The following is a 26,551-nucleotide window of genomic DNA, read 5'->3' on the forward strand; positions in this document are numbered from 1 at the left end:
GCACTTCCTCCTGTGCCCCAACCCTGAAATCCCTCCCACATTCCAAGCCCCTTGATCCCAACCCGGAGCCCCCTTCTGCACCACAAACCTGTCATCCCCAGCCCTAATCCAGAGCCTGCACCCCCTGGTGCACCCCAAACTCCTGCCCCAGCCCAGTGAAAGTGAGTGATGGGGGGCTGGAGTGAGTGGGGGGCAGGTCTTCAGGGAAGGGGCGGGGCAGGGGGCAGGGCAGGAGTGTTCAGTTTTGTGCAGTTAGAAAGTTGGCAACTGTACCATTACTGTCTGCTCCAGGTTGAAACTTGCCACATAAAGTCTAAGTGTGTGTGTGTGTGTGTGTGTGTATATATATAATGGACTGTGCAAACTCAGGAATGCAAAATGAAGCAAGAGAAGAAATGATCATCTGTTACAGACTTCTCCTGTGTCCCTGCAATTAACACATGGCTTTCATTTAATATTAACAGTGCATAACTTTATTTTGCAATATGGGTTGGGGCTGATCCTAAGGCTTGATTTTTATTTATTTATTTATTTTTTCCCTTTTGCACAAAATTCCAACTCCTGTTCCCATGGAAATTGGTGGTAAGACTCCTGTTTGATCTCACTGAGAGCAGAATTAACCTCTACATCTTTCGTTGCAATTAAAACAAACAAAAATCCAACAACCTAGAATTGAGAAACCTGCCACTGAATATGGTCATGCTGTAGGGAGGCTTAAAAATCATGTAGAATACACACTAACAACATTTGGCTATCTTCTGTACTCTAAAATTTCAACCCTCCCTGAGAGGATTTTTCTGCGGAACCCCTATTAGTTTTAGTAGGAACCATGTGGCTAAATCCTCAAGCTTTGGTCTAAAAATATATCCTTGCCTTCATCTCCCATAATTATTTTCCAGCAAATGAGATTCTCCACTGTAAATCCCAGTAAATATACAAATGTTTTTTAACTTGAGATGGGAGCAGAGGAGGTGTGGCCTTCCTGCTACTTCTGGGCATTTGTTCCTGTTCTCTGTTACAGTGCTTGAGCCTGAAAGAAGCAATGCTTCCTTTTTTTTTTTAAAATGAACAGAAGGGTTGAAAGCGACATTTCCAACTCTTGCTTTTCTCTTCCCCTTACATTTTTGGTTCTGTCAGCTGTGGAAATTGGAGTCCATTGATACTTTAAACCAGTGCGAAGACTCACTAGGAAAATATGAAATCCTAACTACCGTTTGCTTCGCATTCTTTTCTTCAGAACTTGATTTGTTCTGGCTTGCTGTTTGTATTTTTGGAAATAAAACAATTCAAACTACTGGGTAATAAATATATAGATAGAAATCCAGCCAAACATAAAATCTTTAAAGATGCTGTTTAGTGTAATAATTTGTGTGAACATCCAAGAATGAGCATACAAAAAATCCAGTAGCTATAGCTACTTGATTTGAATGCATAAATCCTTGCATATGTTGTTCACGCACAATTGTGTGTGCAGATGGAGGATGTGGATTTAGAACCCTTTGAAAAATGAACCTGTTGAATAGAACAACTTCTGTTACAGACAAACTTAAAATTCAGAGATGGACATAAATGATTTGTCCACACATCGCAAGTTTGCAATGACTCCTTCCAAGGAGATGATCTTGGAAGCAGGAGTGTTTTGTGTGAACATGGTATTTTGAAGTGGTGAAGGATTCCATTTAAAAAAAAAAAAGTCTGGAAGTAATCTCTCTAAACCAGATCCAGCAATGTTGTGAATCTAAAGTATCTTTCTTCCTCTTTTCTCCCTCAGGTTGCAAGGACATGCTTGTTTTTTGTAAAAGTTCCCAGCCTTAGGTTGTGATGTTAAATGCAGGATTGATAGCTAATAAACAGTTTCAAGTGTCCAACGTTTTAATTAAGGACAAAACCCCTGGGCTTGCTGGTGTATGTCACTGGTCAGTGGGGCTTGTCTGTATTTCTTTGCCCAATCCACAGAGAATGTGAGTGTTATACTGTTAACCCAAAACCTTGTTCTTTAATTCAAGATGTAGAGACTCAAGTTTTTAACTCTGGAAGGCCCCATTTAGATTTCTGCTGTTGGCCAAGATGCCATCCTTCACATAAAGTGAAGCTTGCCCAAGTTAACAAACTGCTGTGGGCCTCCAACTTTTGGGAGAAGGCTGGTCTAACTGGGGGAACTTTAACCCACTGCTCAGTGTGGGTTATGTGTTCCCTTTTGTGCCTGAGCCACACAAGATATGGCCCTCTCTTACCGCCCATAGCTACAGAAGTTGACTTATTAGCTGTCACTGTAGAGATTTATACTTTTAGCTCAGCAAGTCCCTGGTTCAATCCCTGGTGTGTCAAGCAAAATGGTGGCCATTACACCTGCTGAAATCTGCACGGGTGATACTGCTGGCATAGTTCTGGCGCAGTTGGTTCCAGTTAGGCATTTGGTACAACATGAACCTAGAGAGGGGTTAAGCAGGGAGATAGTGTGGCTATGCACCTCCCATCAGTGCAGTTTCCTACTCCCAAACTAGGTCCAATTTCATGTGTTCATCTTGTGTAGAAGAAGGGAATAATTTTGATGTAGAAGGAAATTGGTACAAATCCTTGTACTACGAAGTCCCTGTATAAGCTGATCAATCCCTCACTGCTCGATATGCAGCTGTGGTCAGGAAATCATAAAACAGCAGTTTCAAGAAAGGCTTTCTTTCTCTCTTTCTCTCTTTCTTTCATGGGAGCTTGTGACTACACCTGTCAGCTGTGTGCCTTTCTATCATGGTTCATGGCTTTTGTCTCTAAGATTCAAGCTTACATTCCTGATATATGCACCACGTTGGGCTACAGTATAAATCAATCCTGAAGCTGGCATAGGATACAGTGGTCTGTTCAGTCATGTTCTCTTCAACAGGAGAATGCCACATCGCTGCTCCATAATGTTCTGGCTGTTGGTCTCTGGAATGATAAAGGCTGTTTTCTGTGATAAGGCTGTGTTTGACTGGGTTTTGAATCTGTCTCTGGTTAGTTATTTTCTTCCTCTAAGGAACAACTATAGCAGTGGTTCTCAAACTTTTGTAGTGGTGATCCCTTTCACACAGCAAGCCTCTGAGTGCAACCTCCTTTATAAATTAAAAACACTTTTTAAAAAAAATATGTATATTTAACACTATTATAAATGCTGGAGGCAAAGCAGGTTTGGGATGGGGCTAACAGATTGTGACCCTCCCCCCTGTAATAACCTCGCAACCCCTTGAGGGGTCCTGACCCCCAGTTTGAGAACCCCTGAGCTATAGCCTTGATTGATGTGGTGTGTTGTTGTGTTTTTGATTATATGCAGTAGATCTTCTGCCCTCCCCACACATGGGCTTGGCTCCCAGCTTGGCACATTGTGCTATGTTTTGCTTTGCATAGCCACACATGTGGTCCAGCCTTTGCAAACAGGATTGTGAAAATGTCATTGGAAACAGAAAAGGTTTCCCAGCCCCTTAGGTTCCCAATGATCATACAATCTCTTTTTTTCACATTGTTTCAGCTGCCAGGTTGTCAACCCAGATTAAAGAACAGAATCAGCAATGAGAGATTAAAAAGTATTCACGATGAGTAGACAGAAGCAGTTTCAAATCTGACACAACCTGGCATAGATTTCTGTATGCACAAGATTTATCAGCCAAAAATATAGGGTTTTTTTTTTTTTTTTTTGTAATTCGGAAGAATGCCATGTTTTCCAAAACAGACTATTCTTTGAGCATGGCACACGCTGTGTTTGTCAGACCAAAGGAACACTTCGGGAAGGAATTCCAGCACTTTCATTTTTCAGTTCCTCCTGTTAACACCCACCTAGGTAATCAGTGCATGCTCTCCATGCAGCCAAACCTGTGAGCTGCTAACGTGAAAGAAGAACCTGACTGTTGGTCAAAGCTGCTCTGGGAGTTTTCCAATGGATCTTGTTGCTAGGGAAACCATTACATCTGTCTCTTCCTGTTCAGAACAGCTGCCTAATTTGGACTTTGTTCTGAGACAATTCAAGTCAAGGTGGAGATGAGGGGAACCCAACAAAGAGTGAAGTTAAAATCAAATGTTCAGTGTAAACATGCACACAATTAACTATGTATATACAATCATTTTAATTTTGGATGTGTATAAATGTTTTCACGATTCTATAAAACCCAGAATCACTGATTAGCTGGAGAAGGTTCTTGAGAGCCCCTTATTACATTAACTCCAAAGTGGTGTTAGGATTGTGGTGATTTCTCTACCTCTTTGGCAGTTTCCCTCCCTGCTCCTCCGAGTACTGCTCAATTATCCCAACCAGGGATGACCTCTATTTCTGAAGAATAATTTTTTGCCTTTGGGATGTTACAGATTACGTCAAGTGGGAAGTAATTTCAAAACACTTCACAGGGAGGACACTTATGGACTTTTCTCCCCCATCCTCATAATGTCTTCTCCTTCCCACAACCCCATTTCAAATTACACTGTGCCTTACTCTTAAGTTTAAGGTGTTGTAGTAGCCATGTTAGTTCCAGGATATTAGAGAGACACCCAACTTCTGTTGTGAAAGAGACAAGATAAACTTTTGAGCTTACCCAGATCTCTCTTTACTATCAGTCTACACTGTATATTTTACAGCAACAAAGTGCAATTTTGTCCAGCAAAGGTCTGTGTAATGCAAGTTTGTTTTATCACAGTGGATCTCAACCCACGGGCCATTTGCGGCCCAATCAGCACACAGCTGTGGCCTATGTGACATCCTCAGGGCCAAACAGATAGAGTGTGTGTGTGTGTGTGTGTGTAATAATGTTTGGATGTGGCCCACATGATGCATAGAGAGCTTCATATGCAGCCCATAATGGTAAAGAAACTAGTGGTTCTCAACATAACAGGTGCCTCATTCCTGGTTATGGTTATAAGAACATGTTGGTTTGGCTTAAATGGAAAAGGTAATTAACTGGTCTTCCTTGCTCCTTATGCCTACGTTTCTGCCCATCTCCGCAGTAGTTAGGGTGCTAGCCTGGGGCTCAGAAGAACAAGTTCACTTTCCTGCTCTAGCACAGACTTTTTCTGTGACCTTGGGCAAGACACTTAGTCTGTCTTTCCCACAGTTTGCTATCTGTAAAATGAGGATAATAGGACTTCCCCACTGTACAGGGGTGTTAGGTGGATAAATACATTAAAAGACACTCAGATACTACAGTAGCAGGGTGGGGAGGGTATATAAGGCCTGGCCTACACTAGGGACAGGGGATCGATCGAAGTTATGCAACTTCAGCTATGTGAATAATGTAGCTGAAGTCAACATACTTAGATCTACTTACCGTGGTGTCTTCACTGCAGTAGGTCGACTGCTGCCGCTCCCCCATCAACTCCACCTATGCTTCTCGCTCTGGAGTACCAGAGTTGATGGGAGAGCACTCGGTGGTCGATTTGTTGCGTCTTCACTAGACGCAATAAATCAACCCCCGCTGGATCGATCGCTCCGGAGGTAAGTGTAGACGTGTATAAGATAGGTTGCTCTAGAACCTGTACCTCCCAAACTGAAGTCCTTTTAAGATGTTGCCAAACCCCCAATTCAAATGCAAGTGCTTTATTTATGCAATGATTTCCAGTATCCTTCCTCCCTCTATGACTGATCCTGGAATTTTGCAGTTTGTCAAGACAACTAAATTTGAGTTTATATTCTAGGTGCCTTTGTTGTATTAAATAAAATGTCAATAATCCCATTTTGCAAGTCACACACTTGTAGAATCTGCTTTCCTTATTTAATTAACATCTTCTCTTTTTTAAAAAAAAAAGATATATATCAGAGTGAAACTTGAGTAATCGGAAATTAGAAACGATTGAGATTAAAGCATTATTTCCTCAGTCTAAAATAGATAAAGGAGAAACAACATCTTTAGAGTGTGCAGCGCATAGTGTTTAGAAATGGGGATGATATAAAGTGAAATGAGTTTTGAGTGTCACCCAGCCAGCTATATCCCTGCTTTATGTGCTCATGTTCTGTGACTTGAATAAAATGTGTGTTTAATTTTGCGAAGCTTTAGAAACAAAGGGGGAACTCTGGGTTTTGTTATGTTTTTTCCTTTTAAATTAACCAGTGTATTTAGAAATGAGATTAAAAAGTTATTAAAGTGGCACCCAGTGGAGCTGCAGCTCTAGTTAAAGCTTTGTCAGTGTTTCCATTATACTTGTCTTATACCATTTTGAACTAAAGATTGGAATGCAAATTGTAAGCTTGACAGCTAATTAATATTTTCCCTAGAAAAGTGTGGACTTCTAAAATCCGAATAAGGGGCCCAGTTCATCATCGTGCGATGGCCCCATTAATTTGTCAGGCCCAGGTGCTAAACAATATCCATGGCGGAGTCACTTGCCTCTTCCTTAGAAGATCCACGTTCCACAGCATGGGCCGCTTGCAGTGGGTGTGGCTGGTGAAAGGAAGCAGAAGTTTCCACCTTGTACCATTTCCGAGTCATTTGCTGCTGTCGGAAGATGGCAGAATTTGTGTCAGTAAGGGGGAGGGTGAATTCCTTCAGGATTGGGAGGATTCCCTCAGGACTGGGAGGTTTGGTGGATTGGGAGGTTTGGGAGCTCCCACCTACCAACACAATTTATCTGAGACTTTTGAAAGGATTTTTTTTATTATGATTTGACTGCATTTTCATGGGTATGAAGTTTTACAGCACTACAAATGTCTCGGTGGGTTGAGGAGGATAAAGACTGGTTTTTTGTACATCAACATCACTTTAAAATATAACATTTTTACCTCTCCATTTATATCCCAATGCACTGCTATAACATTTGTACTTCACATTTGTAAAAGTCAGGTTTTAAATGGATGTAGCAGAGTAAAAAGGTAGTGCAATATATCTAATAAGAGCTTTGTCCTCTGAACAGTTGTTTAACTGTTTTTTTTCTTTTCTTTTTGTGCCATTATTGCTATGCAAAGTTGCATTGAACCAAATGGAACATTTGCACTCTTGAGTTCATTTAAACTTGAACAGTAAACGTAACATGCTCAATTAAGTAACACTGTGTAGGGATGCATGGAGCTAAATCTTTCAAGGAAGAGATGATAGGAAGTGTGTTGACCCACCCTAGTATACCCATAGATTAGCAGGAGGGAATGTGCAAATGTATCCATTTTGCTCCATCTCCCCAATGGTGTATGTTGGGCTGATTTGAGAAGTCATTGAGGGTGCATGCTACTCCTTTCTGGAGCCAGCAATAAGGTCCGCTCTGCTCTGCCTACGCTGAGCTACAGTAACCATTATTTAAAAGGTAACATTTGCCAACAGTTACCACACAAGGGTAATGATAAATCGTATTTTTTTTCTATGCTTACAGCAGGAAACAACTGCAGTATCTCAAGTCACCACTTGGTTGACAAATGCTGATGTTTTAATGGTGACCATCGTATCTAGTCCTCCACTGCAGAATTCTTCAGGGACCGACCACTGCTCCTGGCCTATCTATAAATGCAGGGGGAAGATTTTCTCCCAAGGGGGAACAATAATATAGTGGCTGCTAGAAGTGATGAAATCCGGGAGCAGCTGAATCCAGCATATTTGCCCTCCCACTCTCTTATCTCTGGGTATCAAGTCTCAAATATTAGGATTCTGATAGGGATTGCTTTGCAGTCCCTTGTTTGGGGATCACTCACCTTGATTGTCACAAAAATTCAAAGAGACAGACTGTTGAGTAAACATAGACAAAGTGAATCACGGTTTAAATAGATACTTTGCTTCATCAAGCAGCTGAAAAGAGATGCATAGTATTAATTAACACATACCTAAAGGCACATTATATACTTAAAGGAGAGAAAAGATCAGAACTACATTACCATGGACAAGAAGAAGAACAGAGCTGTGCGTTGACCTCAGAAGCAGAATCATGTGGTACCTTAGTTTTTGAAAGGCAAGTCTTGGAGAAAAATAAACTAAAGGCTTTAAGTGCCCATGAGCACTGGATTTGTTATTTTAAAAGCCCACAAAAATTCTACTAATTGAATTTGCTGGGTTTGCACTGGTGCAATTTAAGGCAAGGTTTGTCCTTACTATGCCCTCCAGAGGGCGGTGGGAAATACACTTGCAAATGTATTTCACCGTAGTGTCTGAAGTTTTATTTAATTTATTACTATGAGATTATACCATAATCAAAATAATTTATTTAGACTTATTTGAAAAAATCTCTAACAATATGGATCCCAAAATGTATTGGGGCTTCCATAAGGACTTTAAAACCCTTGCTTTGATTTGAGAAGGAACTGAGAAAAATTTCAAAACTTATTTTTATAGTGGAGCAAATCTGTTTTCATTTTGTAAGAGGGAGGGATAATGTTTACCACACAGGGTGTAATGAAGAGTAAATATTTATACACCACTTTGAAAATGTGCAGTGGGTGCTAAGTACTGTAAATTAATATTGTTGGTTATTATTACATCTGGTGGAATGAAAACTGTGTGTGAGGGTGTGTTTTGTTTTATGATTTTGACCTACTGATTTGATGGATCAGTACACTTCACAGTGCTCCATTAGTCATGACTGACTTTCTTTATCAGGTGTTCCTCCTCCTCATCGTTTACTTCTTCAGGGCAGTGCTGTCTTCTACCTCTGAATCTCTCACTCCATCTCCAAGACCTTGCTTCTCAAGCTTCTGCTGCCCGGCTCTCTGCTTTGATTTTCCTCTGCTGTCAGGTCTCATATCTCAGCTACCAAGACCCCTTCCTCATTTTTCTTTTCCTTTTCTCTCTCTTTTTCTGGCCTGTCCCCAAGCTCTGTGCTCTGTTCCTCTTCAGCATGCCTTCTGTGTACTTCAACGCTCTTCTGCAAACCCATTCCTCTCTGTTGACTGCCTTATTCTCAGCACCTATTGCCCCTCTTATTCATTAAGCATCTTCTGGACCAATTCCATCATCATTTCTCAACCACAAGTCTCCCTCCATCACCAACTGATATTTGATATTACTCTCATCTTCCATCCTCCCCCGGCCCCTCCCCAATTCTTCTAACACTGCTTAGCTTGCTTGCTACATCTGACTAGCTGGCTTGCGGGTGCGAGTTAAATGTCACTTTAATTTCTCCTTTTCTCCAGCCTTACAGGGACAGCATGAATGGAATTTGAACACCAAAAAGTGCACATTTGCTGGGAAATGTGTTTAACTCACAATTTTCAAGTGGATGCAGAAGCCTCAACTCCTTTGCCGCTGTCTCCAGTAGAAAGTAGCCTTTTCTTTAAAATATGTTCTGACCAGCTATAGCATAGTTTAAGGACTGAAAATGAAAATGGTTTCTGTAATTGGACTGATGACACTGAATGTGGCTTTTCTTTGTTCTCACATCTTGAGTCTATTTGCTATTTATAGTATGTTAAGACATTTGCTAGTGGTTGTATTATTTCTATAAGGATATGACATTGGACTCTTGATGATAGAGCATTGGTAATATACATGCTTTACATTTTTGTAATGCATTTAAAGTTTTGCTTTTATTTTTTAATGCAGTATTTTTTATTATTTTTGGACGGGGAGACAATAGATCGTAATCAGGCTTCTTAGAGCTGTTGGCAGTTATAAAAAATTATGGCTGTAGACAACAGCCAGTAGGCGTGTCTGACTGACTGTGACCAAGAAAATAAGACAAGTGATGCAGTGCAGCATGCTCTGTGCTACAAATCAGTGTCATGAAGACAGGCATGACCAGCTTTGCAGATGGTCAGTGTGCAGTGGCTTTGTGCTGGACACTGGAAAAGGTATTGTCAGGAAAGAGAAACAATACAGCAGCAATTGGAGCTTCTGTATTTTTATTTAAGTGGAAGACACTTGCTGGCATTGGGTAGGACCAGGGATAGCCTGGGCTGTCAAATTCCCAAATACAGGTTTGTCAATGCATCTCATTCATGATGTAGAAAATACCCACACTATGCTGCTATGGGCTCTTTCCTGACCAGAGACTAGCAGCTGTGACTTAATGTACCAAAGTATGTGATGGTAATATGGCAGAAGATGATTAGGGTCTGGGGCTCAATCCTTGACTTTAAGCACTTGAAGACTCGCACTGAATTCAATATTCACATTTTTTAGAGTTAATTGTGTACTTAAGAGCTTTGCTAGATCAGGGCCAGGGTGCCCAGCGCCTTGCTGAGTCAAGCCATGAGCCACCATTAACATGCATGCCCTTTTTGATCTAAACTAAATTTAAACTCAATTGTCTCTAGGGCCAAAATGATAGAGCATCAGCTTACAGTACCGCTAAGCTTCCACCCCGTCCACCAATTTGAACTTCTATGTGGTTACAGTAACATTTTGTATTGAGATAAAGACCATTCCTGGGTGTCTGAAGAGAATGAAGAGCCTGAGAAGAAAACCAAGCACTTTTGGGGAGAATATGGATACAGTGAAAGGAAAGATCATTTTGTTTACAATAAATAAGGGGAAAGAATCAGATTCTGAAAAGAGAACTTGAAGTGGTGCATCTTTAGTCTGAGAGTGAAGCTATGATTTACAGAGCTTATAGTTTATCACAAAACTATTCTATTGTTCTGTGGCGTGATAGCCTAACCAAGTCACAACCTCTGTTTCATTCTGCTGTAAATGGGACTCCTGACCAAGAGCACTGGGGTTTACAACTGAGTGTGACTCTCTATGGATCGCAAATAGTATTGTGTGAAGAACAGTGTAAGTATACTCTCCTTTATGCGTTTGACATATGGGAGCAAATAAAAAACAAGTTGGCTTTTAATAACTGTGGGTAAATGTACACATCACAGATAAATACTACACTAGCTTGTTTAGAGTATTCTGTCCTTGCAGATAATGTTAACCACCATAAGACAAAACCATTTGTGGGAGGGCAAGTTAATTTAAACTTGGCTTGATTAAATAACATGAATTGGATGTTAACGTTTAGAGATTCAACTTTTTTGGTTTTCTTCATCAACTCCAAGCAGAATTTCTGATAATACATATAAGTTGGCCAAGAAAGCCATAACTTTTTTTTTAAAGCAAATTTTCATTGAAAATCTTTTTTTAAAAATTCTCCATGAACTTTTTTTGGTTGAAAATCCAAACAAACTTTGCTGTTTCAGTAACAATTTTTGATTTCTGAAACCTTTTGGGATTACAGATTTTCATTTTAAAAAAATTGACAAAAATGTAACTTTTCTGTGAAAAGTTTTTTTTCACTGTGGTTGAAAAGCCAATTTTAGATGAAAACTTTCAACCAACGGTACTAATGACCCTTATACACGCTGGTCCCCATGGAGAAAATTCTTGAAAATTGCATTTTCTGTTGCACAAATTTAGTGCTGCCTCAAACTCAGTGACTGAAGTTCTTTCGTTATTCATAGAACAGATACTGTATGAACCTTAGCTATTTTAACCTTGTTTGTGTTTGCTGATATTGCTCTGGGGTTGACAGATAGTTGTGTCAATTCTGTACATATTAGATGAGACTGCCAATGAGACTACAAGTTCTGATGTGGGGTTTTTGTTTTTGTATTTTCTGTTTTGACAATGGACATTTTTCCTCTAAGATTCAGTTCTCATACATCTCTGTACAGTTATTAGATGATGATGATAATTTCTGACAACTATTGACTTAGTGTGAATTGGTAACCTTGACGTTCATGGTATCAGGATACAGAGCCTATAATTCCTTCAAATCCCTCCAAAAATTCAGCTTAAATCCTGATATTCAACACTTCTGCTATCCTGGTTCTGGGTGTTTCTGTCAAATTGGTGTTGACTTCAAGAAGAGAACAAGCATTCATTAGGGACAAAGCAGGAATCACGAAATTCATTATAATGTATCAACTGAGAAAGAATGTGAACCTAAGGTTTCAAATAAAATGCTCATGCTTTAATTCTTGGATATGTCTCCCCCAAAATTAATAATTATAGGCAAAAACGTGACCCGAGTACCCAAATCAGCGTCACATTCACAAAACCAAACTGTCTGAAGGGGATGATCATGCAGCTTCTGAAAGGCAATACCTGATCCTCCTCCCCAACAAAAAAAAAATCTGAAGTTGACAGAAAATAAGTGTGTGTGTGGTTTTAATAAACCTCTTGCTCGTAACAGAGGGCAACTTTGACTTGTTCTTAAATGTCAGTGCACAAAAGAACTCCTGTAGAGAGTGAGAGTATGTCCTTTGCAATGTCTCCACCATTAGTTCACTTCAACACCTGATAAGTATACAGTTTCATGAGACATGATGTCTAACCAGTCAGAATGAGTATCAAATTGTATTAAAGCACAGAGCATTGTGATCAACTACCTTATTATGCTGTTAAAGGAGCATTACAGTGATTAACTAATGCAGCCTTCAAATAGGTTTCAGAGTAGCAGCCGTGTTAGTCTGTATTTGCAAAAAGAAAAGGAGTACTTGTGGCACCTTAGAGACTAACAAATTTATTTGAGCATAAGCTTTCATGAGCTACATCCGAATGCGTCCGGTGAAGTGAGCTGTAGCTCATGAAAGCTTATGCTCAAATAAATTTGTTAGTCTCTAAGGTGCCACAAGTACTCCTTTTCTTTTTACTATATGGGTGAGGTCAGTGGATTGTTGATCAGTTGCATGTGTCTTTATTTTTGTCTATCTTGGTTTAACTATGGGAGCTCAACCTTTTTTCAACTCTGTGGCACCATCTTCTTGTTGACTGTGGATGCAAATACACCTACACAACTACTTATTTTGACGTGATTCTTTTCCTTTTTCCATGGAATGCTCCCTCATAGTCAATTCACAACTGCTTCCTCTCTGCATCTCTGTCTATCCCCGATTCCGTTGTTGCCTGCCAGACCAGGTGTAAGGTGTGTGCTCCTGACTGCATCTAGATCCAGAGGTGAGTGCCACCTGGCTACCATGATATCATTTTGTGTGCTCTCAAGTTGCCGTTGGTGTGGAGGATGGCTTTGCATGTTGATTTTTGAGAGGGAAATAATTTTGTGCCTCTGGAGCAAGTTATCTGCCAATTTCTACTCCCTTTATGCCGTGTTGGGCGCAAGTCCTCCAGCCTGCTCTTTTCTACCACAACAACCATGACTCCTCCTGTTTGCTTTGTGTTTATGTTCACGTGTCTGGCTGTGAGGGTGTCAGTAAATGGATTGTGTGCTTAACAGAGATGCTGTCCAGTTGCCTTTCCAGTGGTGTGTGTTTGGCTTTGCATTTCCAATATCAGCTGATCAAGTGGCAGCTATTGGCTTCTGCTGCTTGCTACAATCTGGCATGGGTCCTTCCTGTACAGTTTCCTATTGTGTTTAGTCAGTATCTACAAACTATAGTGGGGCTTTTTTGTGTATGTACTGACTCTTAATGTTCCTAAAACATTCTCTGTGCAATTTCTTGTGTGCCTAGCCAGCTGTAGGAACTGTTAGATGCTCTGACATCACACTTTCCTGTCCCCGGCTACTGGTGCAAAGCAAGCACAGATTGCTGCCGCGTTTGACACATGTTGCACATATTTTTCTGCTCTTTTGGCCCATGCCGTGCTATCTTCTGGGAACAAAGCCAGGATTTAGCCCTAATTTTGCAAGATGCAACTATCAGCATGAAAATACTAAATCAATTAATCCTTGCCTAAGCTAAAACACAGGTTGTTTCTGGCTTGTCCAGCTTTTGATGCTGGAGACTGAATACAGAACAATACTAGAGTTTGGAAAATGGGGATGCACTAGGTTAGTACTATTTTTTTCCCCTAGACGCAAGAGGCTATCATTATGAGCAACTGCATTTCTAGCCAGGATGTTTGCAACATTATTTGCTGACACCTGGTAAATGCTGATTGCAGTTTCTGCTTAGCTCACTTTACAAAATGGAACTGGAAATAATTACTGCACAAAAATGCACAGGAACTTTTAAAGGGGGAGAGGGATTTAGAGGGAGACTTCTCTAAAGCTATTGGCTACACTACAGCTTAAGTCAACAAAAGGTATGTCACTCGGGTGTAAATTAATCACCCTCTAGAGCGACATAACTTCATGCTGATTTCAGCGCTGGTGTGGACAGTGCGGTTGGCGGGAGAGTTTCTCCGCCTACATAGCTACGGCCTCTCGCAGGAGCTGCAGTTAATTAAGCTAACAGGAGAGCTCTCGCCCCCTACACTAGAGAGCTTAGAGCCATTCAGCTGCACCAGTGTAAGCTCTTCAGTGTAGCCATAGCCTAAGTGTGATGTTTGGTACCTCAATCCAGCAGCGATTTCTCTACTCAGCTGCTGAACCACTTTGCATTTGAATGGATGAATAAGGTACAACTCACATCAGTATTGTCTCCATTCATTAGGAAAAGCAGACACAGCCAGAATCACCTCACTCGATTCCTTAACAATGGGAATTAGATGAAATATATTCCTAAATAATCCTACTAAATTACAAAATTGGCAGAGTCTTAAATGAATGACACTGATGTATCCTAAAATCTATGACCATTAAATCATGCAGTGGCGTTGACTCCATTAATGAGCAAATAACGTTTTGATGTTCTCTTAGTTCATTCTGATGCTTTTTATTGTCTTCCAAATAAAACACCGCTGTCAATAACATGCTGTTTTACAAATTTACTTGAAGCTACATAGATCTGGGCTCTTTCACGTTGAGAAAGGACAAGCTTGTCTTGCCTAAACTTCTATTTCTCTTGTCTTGGTGGTCGTAGGTCCCATTATTTAAGCCCCTAGTCATGCTTGGAGACTCATGCACTGCATTGACTGTAATATGGGTCAATAAGGCCTGAAGTGAGCCTTCTGTGATGCATTTTACTCCAGCTTAGCAAATTGACGATGGCTGGAAGAAACAAAACAAAACACATTCTAATGATGCTTTTTTTTCTTTGCATGGTACAATGTTCCCTTTTCTCATTACAATGGGGACTGTCCTAGTCTATGAGATCTACATTTGACAATTTCTCATGTCAGGCTACAAGATAGGTTTTCTTTTCTGCTGGCTGGTCCAGACCGCAGTGTCAGTTCTCGAAGCAATGTATGTGGGTGGTTATGCCCAGAGACTCCTGGCTTTCTTAATGGAATCCGTATACTTTCCTCACACAGCCATTTGAAAATTCTACCAGGGAACTCCTGGTTGGTGATTTCTGGTGGCTCGATTAATTTTTTGTTCTGAACCCAAATATTGAAAATCACACCGCAAAAGAGCCAAGCCTGCACGCAGCGGGGGAAGGTCTAAATGATCTAATAGTTTCTATTATCCTGTGACAGAAGTGTCACATATGTTGTCCTATTTGGTTAAATAACAGTATGACGATGCATTCTCTCTCCTTCTTTTAACACTGTCACCATCAGCATTCGGTCTGTGAAGAAAACTGTTGTCTTTTGCTCTTTACATTTGTAAGCCTGCTCCTCTGAACCATACAAAACAGAACTGGCTTGAGCCCCCACCCAGTGATCTGGGAAAAATAAACACAACTCTTGGCCACCTCTTAGGGTATGTCTACACAGCAAAGAAATAACACCTGTGGCTGGCCCATACCAGCCAACTCAGGCTCGGGTTGTGAGGCAGTTTCATTGCTGTGTAGGCTTCTGGCCTTGGGCTGGAGGTGAGCTTTAGGACCCTGGGGAATAGGAGGGCTCCAGAGTTTAGGCTCCAGCCCAATTCTGGAAGTAAGTCTACACAGCAACGAAGCAGCCCCGCAGCCCGAATCTGTGAACCCAAGTCGGCGGGCCTGGGCCAGCTGCAGGTTTTTCTTTGCAGTGTAGGTATACCCAAAGAGGCAATATTTCTGCATTCACAAGCACTGAGGCTTGGTCTATGCTACAGACTTATGTTGGTATAACTGCATTGCTCAGGGATGTGAAAAATCCACATCCCTGAGTGACAGGGTTCTACCTACCGAACTCCTGGTGTAGACGGTGCTATTTCAATGGGAAGGCTTCGCCTGTCGACATAGCTACTGCCTCTGGGGGAGGTGAAGTACCTGTGCTGATGGGGGAAACTCTCCCATCGGCATAGGTAGTGTCTTCACTAAGGGCTACAGCAGCACCACTGCAGCACTATATGCTTAAAGCCCAGAGTCTGTGTGTAACAAAAGAGAACTTTTATTAAAAGGGAAAGGGAACCCAGCGTTAATTCAGGAAAACACCACAACCACAACTCGAAAGCACGAAACCATTAGCAAACACCCACGCCCAGTACATTGAGCAGTGGCATTCGCCTCAGTTTCCCACCTTGCGGTGTGAAAGTCTAATGAATGTCCCTTTAACACGCCACTCCACATCCCTACCCTGCTTAGCAAGTGAGATTCAGTTTAGGACCGCTCCTTTTGATCAGGGCCTGCTAAATACAGTTCTTCTGCCGTTTACTTGTGCAATAAGGATAACAACATTTCATTACCCTGCATTCAATACTAAAGTGAATTGTAACCCAAAACCAGCCAAAATTGATCACTTTGGCAAAGCAGCTCTGTCTGCCGAACACCTAGGGAGAGTAGGTGTGTCTGTGCAAATTCAATCTGTTCCTCTTCCACCCCAGTTCGTCACTAGGGGGAAAGTTCATGCAGACCCTGGCTTACACACTGCAATATGAAGAAACCACACAGGTCTCCAAACCCCCACATGTTTACTAAATACACACAGATGTGCCTGGCCTAGCTGTGTACTGCTGCTCTGACTGGCATCTGGTGTCTTATAAAACATGTGAGCTCCACTAGGGGACTTACTTTTTAAAGGGACAACACCCTTTTCCTACGGTATAGAATTGACTTGTAATCTTTCCTCTTATGTCTGGTTTTTATAGCGTTATCTAGTTGATGCATTATTGCTGAGGCTAAATCTTGGCAGGGGGATTGTCTGTATCTCAACTGAACCCTGGGAGTGCGGTGCCCATTCTAACCTGCCTACGAAGAGGACTTGAGGTAACTCCGTTCAGAGACCCTTCTTGTTAACTAACCAGAAGAAACATTCTGTGCAATGTGAAAACAGCCCTCTGCTCCTCCTTCACCTCAACTCATAACGATTCATCATCCTGCCTATAGTTTGACTCCACAACACTATCCACTATATTCCACTGCAAAGTCCTAGGATCAGTGTGCAACTCTGTCCTTTGCACAGATACGTGTCAGCTCTGCTGTGCCAGCTGGGAGGGATGGAACGAGGCGCAACTGATATGTGTGCCTTTCTGCAGGGAGCTAGAGGGAAACATAGGTTTCCCCCTCCTCCTGACTAAACAGGAAACCTCTGATGTGTCTTCACCAGGACTAGGCTAAAGGCAGGAGACACCTTGATTTCTCAGAAGCAAATTATACTCCACACCACTCTTCCCTGGAGCATTGTCGTGGTGGAGTGGAGAGTCATCTGCAGCTGTAAGTTTGATAACATAGTCTCAACCACCACATCATAACCATCCCCAAAAGTAATAGTGACTGCTGCAGAAATATTGAGCATTTACGTAGTGATGTACAAATGCTAACTGTCTCCTGACTCCCTGTTAAGGCAGGTAGTGTTATCCCCATTTTACAGCAGAGGAAACTGAAACACACAGGCTAAGTAACCTGCCTAAAGCAAGTCAGAGCTGGGAAGTTGAAAACTCTGCAGTTCCTAGCTCAAGATCCCGTTGCCTTGCTCTCTTCAGTCTAGAAGGGCACAATAACCAAATTTACTTCTGATACTTTGTTTGCAGGAGATGACTTGCAGCCTTAGTATTGTATTCCAGCTTCAATAAATAGCTGTTTTCTGAATGTTGCATATATCTGATTTGGTGTCAGAAAAGACCATTATAGGTTTTATTGCAACAAGTTCAAGCAAAGAAATGTGTTAACCCATGTTGTTCTTTGCCATTAAGAATAACAGCACAAACCAAGCAATTCTAAGGAAGAAAAGAAGAAAGGAACCTCACGTTTTAGTGAACTCATGCGTTGCATGCTGTCAGTTGCCATTTTCCTTGCACTGTACTCAGCATGGCATCATATAGCACAATGTAAACAAAATTATAATCTTATCAAGCCGGCTTGCTCCTACAGTGATGACAGCCACTTAGATTGGCAGAAGCCAGGCCAGAAAAGCAAAGACCATTTCAAAGCCGCTGACAAAATTTTTAACAGTTGAATTTTTAACAGCTTGAAAGAAAACTATAATCAAGATTTCATTACTTCATTATTACTCAGAAAAGGCGATAAAATAATTCTCCAGTACCAGTACACCTAGAAGCCTGCAATTCAAATGGGACCATTTCTTGAACATGTTCTTAGTCCGTGAAGTCAGAACAGGGTTAGAAATATGGGATAAAAACACGATAGGTCTAATTCTTCATCTTACACCAGTATTACATCACTCCATTGACTTCAGTGGACTTAACTTTTATTTACCACAGACTATGCTAGAGGAGAATCTGGCCCAGTATTTTCCAGTTGTTTCACTTACAAAATGAGCATGTGCCCAAGTCACCAAATTTGGATCCATAGGTTTCAAACCACTGCATGACCCTACATTTGGAGGATTGGGATTTGGGGTTCTAGTTCTGTCTATCTAGAGATTCCCAAATCCGACTTGGGTTCAAGTGCAGATCTTAAATTTTTCTGCTTTAGTGATGTCCTTGAAATAACAGACTACTGGTTTGGGAACTTCCTCAGATCTAGACACCTCCCAAAGTTTAAAACCTACCAATAACTTCTTTCCTACCCCTCCAGACTTATAAAATACAGTACTTGGTTCATCACACTTCCAGTTAATAGATTGTCCTTCAAAACCTAAAGTCACCAGGTGAAATCTTAGCCCCGTTGTTGCTGATGGGAGTCTTAACATTTTCAGGGTAGCCAGTGCTTTTGCCTACTCTACTTGGACATATTCTATAAAAGGTCACAAACCCATTTTAGTTTGTTCCTTTTTCAGTCTCACGTTTGAAATGTCTAGATAGTAAAATAACATTCTCCAGGTAGTTGTGTGATGGTCATGAAATGTACTGCACATATAATTAAAAGAATTAATAAATATATTGGAGCAGGAAGAGAATGAATCAGACCTTTTCCACTCTGACATTTTTGTGTGTGTTTAAAAAAAAAATTTATTCATTTCCCCCAAATATCTCTGTAGGATGATAGTCAAGTGATAGTTTTTGAATTCAGTTACCATAGGTTGTGCAAGTTCATTAAGTCTTGTAAAATGTTTGCATATTCAGCACATTAAAGGTCATATTCTGGCCTCACATATGCACGTGACTGAAATTTGCTTCAGCGGGAGGGGTTTGTGAGAGTTTGAAGGCAAAATAATGCATCCAAAATGCAAGCTGGCATTTCTTACCACACATTATTATTATTATTATAAAGATATACAGTAAGGAAAGTGCTGAGTAGGGTTTGCAGTGGTTGACTTTCTGCAGTATGTTTCTTGTTTTTCTGTTTTTTTAGTTGTGAAGCTGCATTTGCCTGCTCTTTGAAGTGGGAAACTGAGTTTTATAGCTTCCAGAACTGGGCATGGTGCCATCAGACAGCTGCAGCGGCACAGGAGCTAGCAAACAGAGCTCTAAACAGGGGAGTTTGAGTGGGAGTTCTGTTGGAGGAGAAGGTAGTTGTACTTGGTTTTGTATTTTTAGTATTTGTATTTGTATTTGTGTGTGTGTAGGGGTTTTGTGCTGGGAGAGCAGCTGAGCCTGATTAGGGGGTGGGGCTTTGTGCTGAGAGAGCAGCTGAGCCCTGCCTAGGGGGTGGGGCTTCTGACTAGGGGCCCTATAAAGGTAGCCAGCCAGTCAGGCAGCAGCACAGACAGCTGCAGTGGCACAGGAGCTAGCAAACAGAGCTCTAAATAGGGGAGTTTGAGTGGGAGTTCTGTTGGAGGAGTTTGTATTGTGGTGCTTGTTTGGGGTTTGCTTTTGCTGGGGGGGTGGTCTTTTTGGTGTGGCTTGTGTTTCCCAGATTGACAGGACTTAGGTGGGAAGGAGATGACAGATACAGAGGAAGCTGTGGGAGTGACTCCTGCAGTGAAAGACACATTGAGGATGACTGGATGTGGAAGCTGTGGTATGTACATGATCCTGGAGGGGGGAACCGGTAAGAGTTTTGTCTGCATGAAATGCCGTCTGATAGAGCTGATGGAGGAAAAGATCCGAGGTTTGGAGATGCAGGTGGAAAGTCTGGTTGAGTTTAGGAAGGGGTTTGAGCAGATGATGGAGCAAAGATATGAGGTATCTGAAGGGAAAAGCTCAGACTCACGGATGGAAGCAGGGCTGGGGAGTTTTGAGGAGAGACTGGATGAGGAAAGTGGTCAGTGGAAACATGTGACTCAAAGAACCAGGCAGAGGAAAAGACGGGCTAGTGAAGGAGAAATAGAGCTAAGGGACAGGTTTGCAGAGTTGGAAAATGAAGAAGGGGCTCAGCAGGTAGTCGCTGAAGGTGGAAGGGTAAGGAAGAAGAGAAGAGAGGCTAGCCCTATAGAAAAAGGGGAAGAGTCAAGGGAGACTACACCAAATATGAGCCCCAGGAGGATACAGGATGGGTTGAAGAGAATTGTAAGGGAAAATAGGAATGGAAAGAACTTGCAGCCAGAGGGAACAGGGGAGAGACTGGAGAATAGCACTGTCACCAGGAAAAGGCAGGTCTATGTGATCGGGGACTCTTTATTGAGAAGAATAGACAGGCCTGTAACTAGAGCTGATCCTGAGAATAGAAGGGTGTGCTGTCTTCCGGGTGCTAAGATACGGGATGTAGACCTGAGGTTGAAAAGGATCCTCAAGGGAGCGGGAAAGAATCCCCTAATTATCCTTCATGTGGGAACAAATGATACAGCCAGATTCTCGCTGGAAAGTATCAAGGGAGACTATGCTAGGCTGGGGAAGACGCTTAAGGAAATTGAGGCTCAGGTGATCTTTAGCGGGATCCTTCCTGTTCCTAGAGAAGGGCAACAAAGGTGTGACAAGATTATGACTGTCAACAGATGGCTTAGGCAGTGGTGCTATAAGGAGGGCTTTGGGATGTATGGCCACTGGGAGGCATTCACGGACAGAGGTCAGTTCTCTCGGGATGGACTTCATCTGAGTAGGGAAGGAAATAGACTTCTAGGATCGAGGCTGGCACAACTGATAAAGAGAGCTTTAAACTAGGAATTGGGGGGAGATGGATGGGAGATGTCCAGAAAATCTCCACGCCAGATTTTAGCTTTGAGAGGGAAGAAGATGAAGTAAGAAAGGATACAGCCATGGGTAGGAGAATGTATATAAGGAGCGAGGGCGGTGTGGATACTAGTCTAATAGGTTATACTGGCTGTAGAATGACTGCATAATAGGGTACAAAATGTGAGCGAGGCCAAACAGCAAAAATTAAGATGTTTATACACCAATGCGAGGAGTCTAGGTAACAAAATGGAGGAACTAGAGCTACTGGTGCAGGAAGTGAAACCAGATATTATAGGGATAACAGAAACATGGTGGAATAGTAGTCATGACTGGACTACAGGTATTGAAGGGTATGTGCTGTTTAGGAAAGACAGAAACAAAGGTAAAGGGGGTGGAGTAGCATTGTATATCAACGATGAGTTAGAATGTAAAGAAATAAGAAGCGATGCAATGGATAAGACAGAGTCTGTCTGGGCAAAAATTACATTGGGGAAGAAAACTAGTAAAGCCTCTCCTACGATAGTGCTTGGGGTGTGCTATAGACCTCCGGGATCTAATTTGGATATGGATAGAGCTCTTTTTAATGTCTTTAATAAATTAAATACTAATGGAAACTGCGTGATCATGGGAGACTTTAACTTCCCAGATATAGACTGGAGGACCAGTGCTAGTAATAATAATAGGGCTCAGATTTTCCTAGATGCGATAGCTGATGGATTCCTTCATCAAGTAGTTGCTGAACCGACTAGAGGGGATGCCATTTTAGATTTAATTTTGGTGAGTAGCGAGGACCTCATAGAAGAAATGGTTGTAGGGGACAATCTTGGCTCAAGTGATCATGAGCTAATTCAGTTCAAACTAAATGGAAGGATTAACAAAAATAAATCTGCAACTAGAGTTTTTGATTTCAAAAGGGCTGACTTTCAAAAATGAAGGAAATTAGTTAGGGAAGTGGATTGGACTGAAGAACTTATGGATCTAAAGGTAGAGGAGGCCTGGGATTACTTTAAATCAAAACTGCAGAAACTATCGGAAGCCTGTATCCCAAGAAAGGGGAAAAAATTCATAGGAAGGAGTTGTAGACCAAGCTGGATGAGCAAGCATCTTAGAGAGGTGATTAAGAAGAAGCAGAAAGCATACAGGGAGTGGAAGATGGGAGGGATCAGCAAGGAAAGCTACCTAATTGAGGTCAGAAGATGTAGGGATAAAGTCAGAGAGGCTAAAAGTCGAGTAGAGTTGGACCTTGCAAAGGGAATTAAAACCAATAGTAAAAGGTTCTATAGCCATATAAATAAGAAGAAAACTAAGAAGGAAGAAGTGGGGCCGCTTAACACTGAGGATGGAGCGGAGGTTAAAGATAATCTAGGCATGGCCCAATATCTAAACAAATACTTTGCCTCAGTCTTTAATAAGGCTAAAGAGGATCTTGGGGATAATGGTAGCATGACAAATGGGAAGGAGGATATAGAGGTAGATATTACCATATCAGAGGTAGAAGCGAAACTGAAACAGCTTAATGGGACTAAATCGGGGGGGCCCAGATAATCTTCATCCAAGAATATTAAAGGAATTGGCACCTGAAATTGCAAGCCCATTAGCAAGAATTTTTAATGAATCTGTAAACTCAGGAATAGTACCGAATGATTGGAGAATTGCTAATATAGTTCCTATTTTTAAGAAAGGAAAAAAAAGTGATCCAGGTAACTACAGGCCAGTTAGTTTGACATCTGTAGTATGCAAGGTCCTGGAAAAAATTTTGAAGGAGAAATTAGTTAAGGACATTGAAGTCAATGGTAAATGGGACAAAATACAACATGGTTTTACAAAAGGTAGATCGTGCCAAACCAACCTAATCTCCTTTTTTGAAAAAGTAACAGCTTTTTTAGATAAAGGAAATGCAGTGGATCTAATTTACCTAGATTTCAGTAAGGCATTTGATACCGTGCCACATGGGGAATTATTAGTTAAATTGGAGAAGATGGGGATCAATATGAACATCAGAAGGTGGATAAGGAATTGGTTAAAGGGGAGACTGCAACGGGTCCTACTGAAAGGCGAACTGTCAGGTTGGAGGGAGGTTACCAGTGGAGTTCCTCAGGGATCGGTTTTGGGACCAATCTTATTTAATCTTTTTGTTACTGACCTTGGCACAAAAAGTGGGAGTGTGCTAATAAAGTTTGCAGATGATACAAAGCTGGGAGGTATTGCCAATTCGGAGAAGGATCGGGATATTATACAGGAGGATCTGGATGACCTTGTAAAACGGAGTAATAGTAATAGGATGAAATTTAATAGTGAGAAGTGTAAGGTTATGCATTTAGGGATTAATAACAAGAATTTTAGTTATAAGTTGGGGACGCATCAATTAGAAGTAACGGAAGAGGAGAAGGACCTTGGAGTATTGGTTGATCATAGGATGACTATGAGCTGCCAATGTGATATGGCTGTGAAAAAAGCTAATGCGGTTTTGGGATGCATCAGGAGAGGCATTTCCAGTAGGGATAAGGAGGTTTTAGTACCGTTATACAAGGCACTGGTGAGACCTCACCTAGAATACTGTGTGCAGTTCTGGTCTCCCATGTTTAAAAAGGATGAATTCAAACTGGAGCAGGTACAGAGAAGGGCTACTAGGATGATCCGAGGAATGGAAAACTTGTCTTATGAAAGGAGACTTAAGGAGCTTGGCTTGTTTAGCCTAACTAAAAGAAGGTTGAGGGGAGATATGATTGCTCTCTATAAATATATCAGAGGGATAAATACAGGAGAGGGAGAGGAATTATTTAAGCTCAGCACCAATGTGGACACAAGAACAAATGGGTATAAACTGGCCACCAGGAAGTTTAGACTTGAAATCAGACGAAGGTTTTTAACCATCAGAGGAGTGAAGTTTTGGAATAGCCTTCCAAGGGAAGCAGTGGGGGCAAAAGATCTATCTGGTTTTAAGATTCTACTCAATAAGTTTATGGAGGAGATGGTATGATGGGATAATGGGATTTTGGTAAGTAATTGATCTTTAAATATTCAGGGTAAATAGGCCAAATCCCCTGAGATGGGATATTAGATGGATGGGATCTGAATTACTATAGAAAATTCTTTCCTGGGTATCTGGCTGGTGAATCTTGCCCATGTGCTCAGGGTTTGGCTGATTGCCATGTTTGGGGTCGGGAGGGAGTTTTCCTCCAGGGCAGATTGGAGAGGCCCTGGAGGTTTTTTTGCCTTCCTCTGTAGCATGGGGCATGGTTGACTGGAGGGAGGCTTCTCTGCTCCTTGAAGTTTTGAACCATGATTTGAGGACTTCAATAGCTCAGACATGGGTGAGGTTTTTCATAGGAGTGGTGGGTGACATTCTGTGGCCTGCGCTATGCAGGAGGTCGGACTAGATGATCAGAGTGGTCCCTTCTGACCTTAGTATCTATGAATCTATGAATCTAAGATAGGCAGCACTGAAATATCAACCTAAGAGATTGAGACACACAACTCCCAGTAATTTCAATGGGAGTTGTGTGACTTACATGCCCTAGTGAACTTTGAAACACCTGCTATAGTGTGGTATTGTAGGTTGCCCTGCACAACTTTGCCACAATTGTGACATGCAGATCCCTTTGCTGTGCTCCTAATGTCTCTTTTGATGCAGGGTCTCGGTTGTGTTCTCTATGCTTCCATTTGTGTGATGAGGTTTTGACCCTTGTCTCTGGAGGTGATATAATATTGATTTTTTTTATGTAGCACACTCCCTACCTCTAGACAAGGCATTTACGGTGCTGTCTGACATACAGATACTTTTTAAAGTAGAGCAAGAACATGTTGTTGAAAACCACCTCTATTCTTACCTGAAGGGCTGAAGGTGATAAATATGGTCATATTAAAACCCCTTTGAATTTTTAAAATAATAAAGCCTTTGAGATGTTTTTATAAAAGCAGGAGGGATGGGTTGAGTCAGTCTCTCAGAAATTGTAAAATCCTTGTCAGTATATCAAGGGACATAATCTTTGCTGACCTAAGCTATGCCCCCAAAAAGCAGGTGGTGTTTGATTGCCAGAGAATGAATTTCCCTCCCACACAGCACCATCTACAGTAGCTCCAAGTCTCATTCATTTGAGTGGTCGAAAAGTGCAAGACTTCCTTTTTTAAAAAAAGTTGAAAGAGTTAAGAGCACTACTTACTTGTTTAAAGGGTTCCTTTTCCTCTGCAGGACTTGATTAGTGCCCTAGGCGTTAGTTTTTTTTCAATTTTTCTGGTTCACGTCTCAGTTTTCTGCCAGAGGGTGAACTCATTTCCCTGGAGAGGAAGAATCACTCCAATAGAGAGAGAGTTGCTCTGGGGTGTTGCGGCTTCTCTATACTACTTTACTGAGTTAGCATGTCACTGTATCTTTGAAATACTGAACCATAAGGAGAATTCTTTCTTTTAAGAAAGAAAAAGGAGCATATGTTGTAGTTTAAGGCAACTGCACTTCTGTTCCCCCTCCATGGTCCCTTGAGGGCATCCACTCTAGGTCTCCAGCTCCTCAGCCATCACCTCACATAGGCAGAGATCTTGGGGTGTCTTCCTCCTTACTGGGGATTTTCCTGCCTGCCCTGTGATATCCCCAGCAAGCCAGACTGCCTTACAGGCCAGCGTCTGTGCTTTGCTATCTCTTCAGAGATTAAGAAAGGAGTAATTTCCCAAAGTTATAAGTTATCATGCAACTCTTTATAAACAAGCATATTTATTCTTAAGGTGAAAGCATTTCAGAGAAAACCTGTTTAAAACAATAAAAGAACCTACATGCATGCAAAAAGCTTACCAGAAGTCAACCCTGCCTCAGCCTTGGACTTTGCTGGGAGTCCGTTCTTCAGAAACCACAACTGGGTTTTCTCCATGGTTACAAGTTTATAACTGTCTTGGTTTCAGAACAAGAACCACCATGAATAGTTCAGTCTTTCTCCTCTACAGTTTAGACCTTTGATCTTGGCCTCTTGTAACTAGAGTTGCCAGGTTTCCAGTTTTCGACTAGAACAACCGGTCAAAAAGGGACCCTGGCAGCTCTGATCAGCACTGCTGATCAGGCCGTTAAAAGTCCAGTTGGCGGCATAGTGGGGCTGGCAGGCTCCCTGCCCGGTTCCACGGTGCAGTTCCTGGGAAGTGGCCAGCATGTCCCTCCAGCTCTGGGGTGGCCATATGGCCATGGAAGCTTTGTGTGCTGCCCCCACTCTGAGTGCCGGCTCCTAAGCTCCCATTGGCTGGGAGCTGTGGGTGTGGCACCTGCAGGTGGGGGCAGCACACAGAGCCACCTGGTCGCCCCCGAGGTGGAAGGATATGCTGGCCACTTCCTGGGAGCCACCTGAGGTAAGCACCGCCCGGAGGTTGCACCCAAACTCCCTACCCCAGCCCTGAACCCCCTCATGCACCCAAACTCCCCTCTGGGGCCCAACCCCCTGCCCCAGCCTGGAGCCCCCTCCTGCACCCCTCATTTCTGGTCTCACCCCGGAGCTTGCATCCACCACCCAGAGCCCATACCCCCTGCCCCAGCCGGGAGAGACCCCTCCTGCATGCCAAACCC

General features: G+C 42.0%; 1 protein-coding gene across 2 annotated transcripts in view; it reads left to right on the forward strand.

Annotated features, from left to right (window-relative positions):
* DAB1 (DAB adaptor protein 1) overlaps positions 1-26,551 on the forward strand; it is a 703,351-nt gene that overhangs the window by 21,481 nt on the left and 655,319 nt on the right. The gene's annotated exons all lie outside the window — the stretch shown is intronic.

The sequence above is a fragment of the Dermochelys coriacea genome, chromosome 8 (genome assembly GCF_009764565.3).
Source record: "Dermochelys coriacea isolate rDerCor1 chromosome 8, rDerCor1.pri.v4, whole genome shotgun sequence".
Classification (NCBI taxonomy): domain Eukaryota; kingdom Metazoa; phylum Chordata; order Testudines; family Dermochelyidae; genus Dermochelys; species Dermochelys coriacea.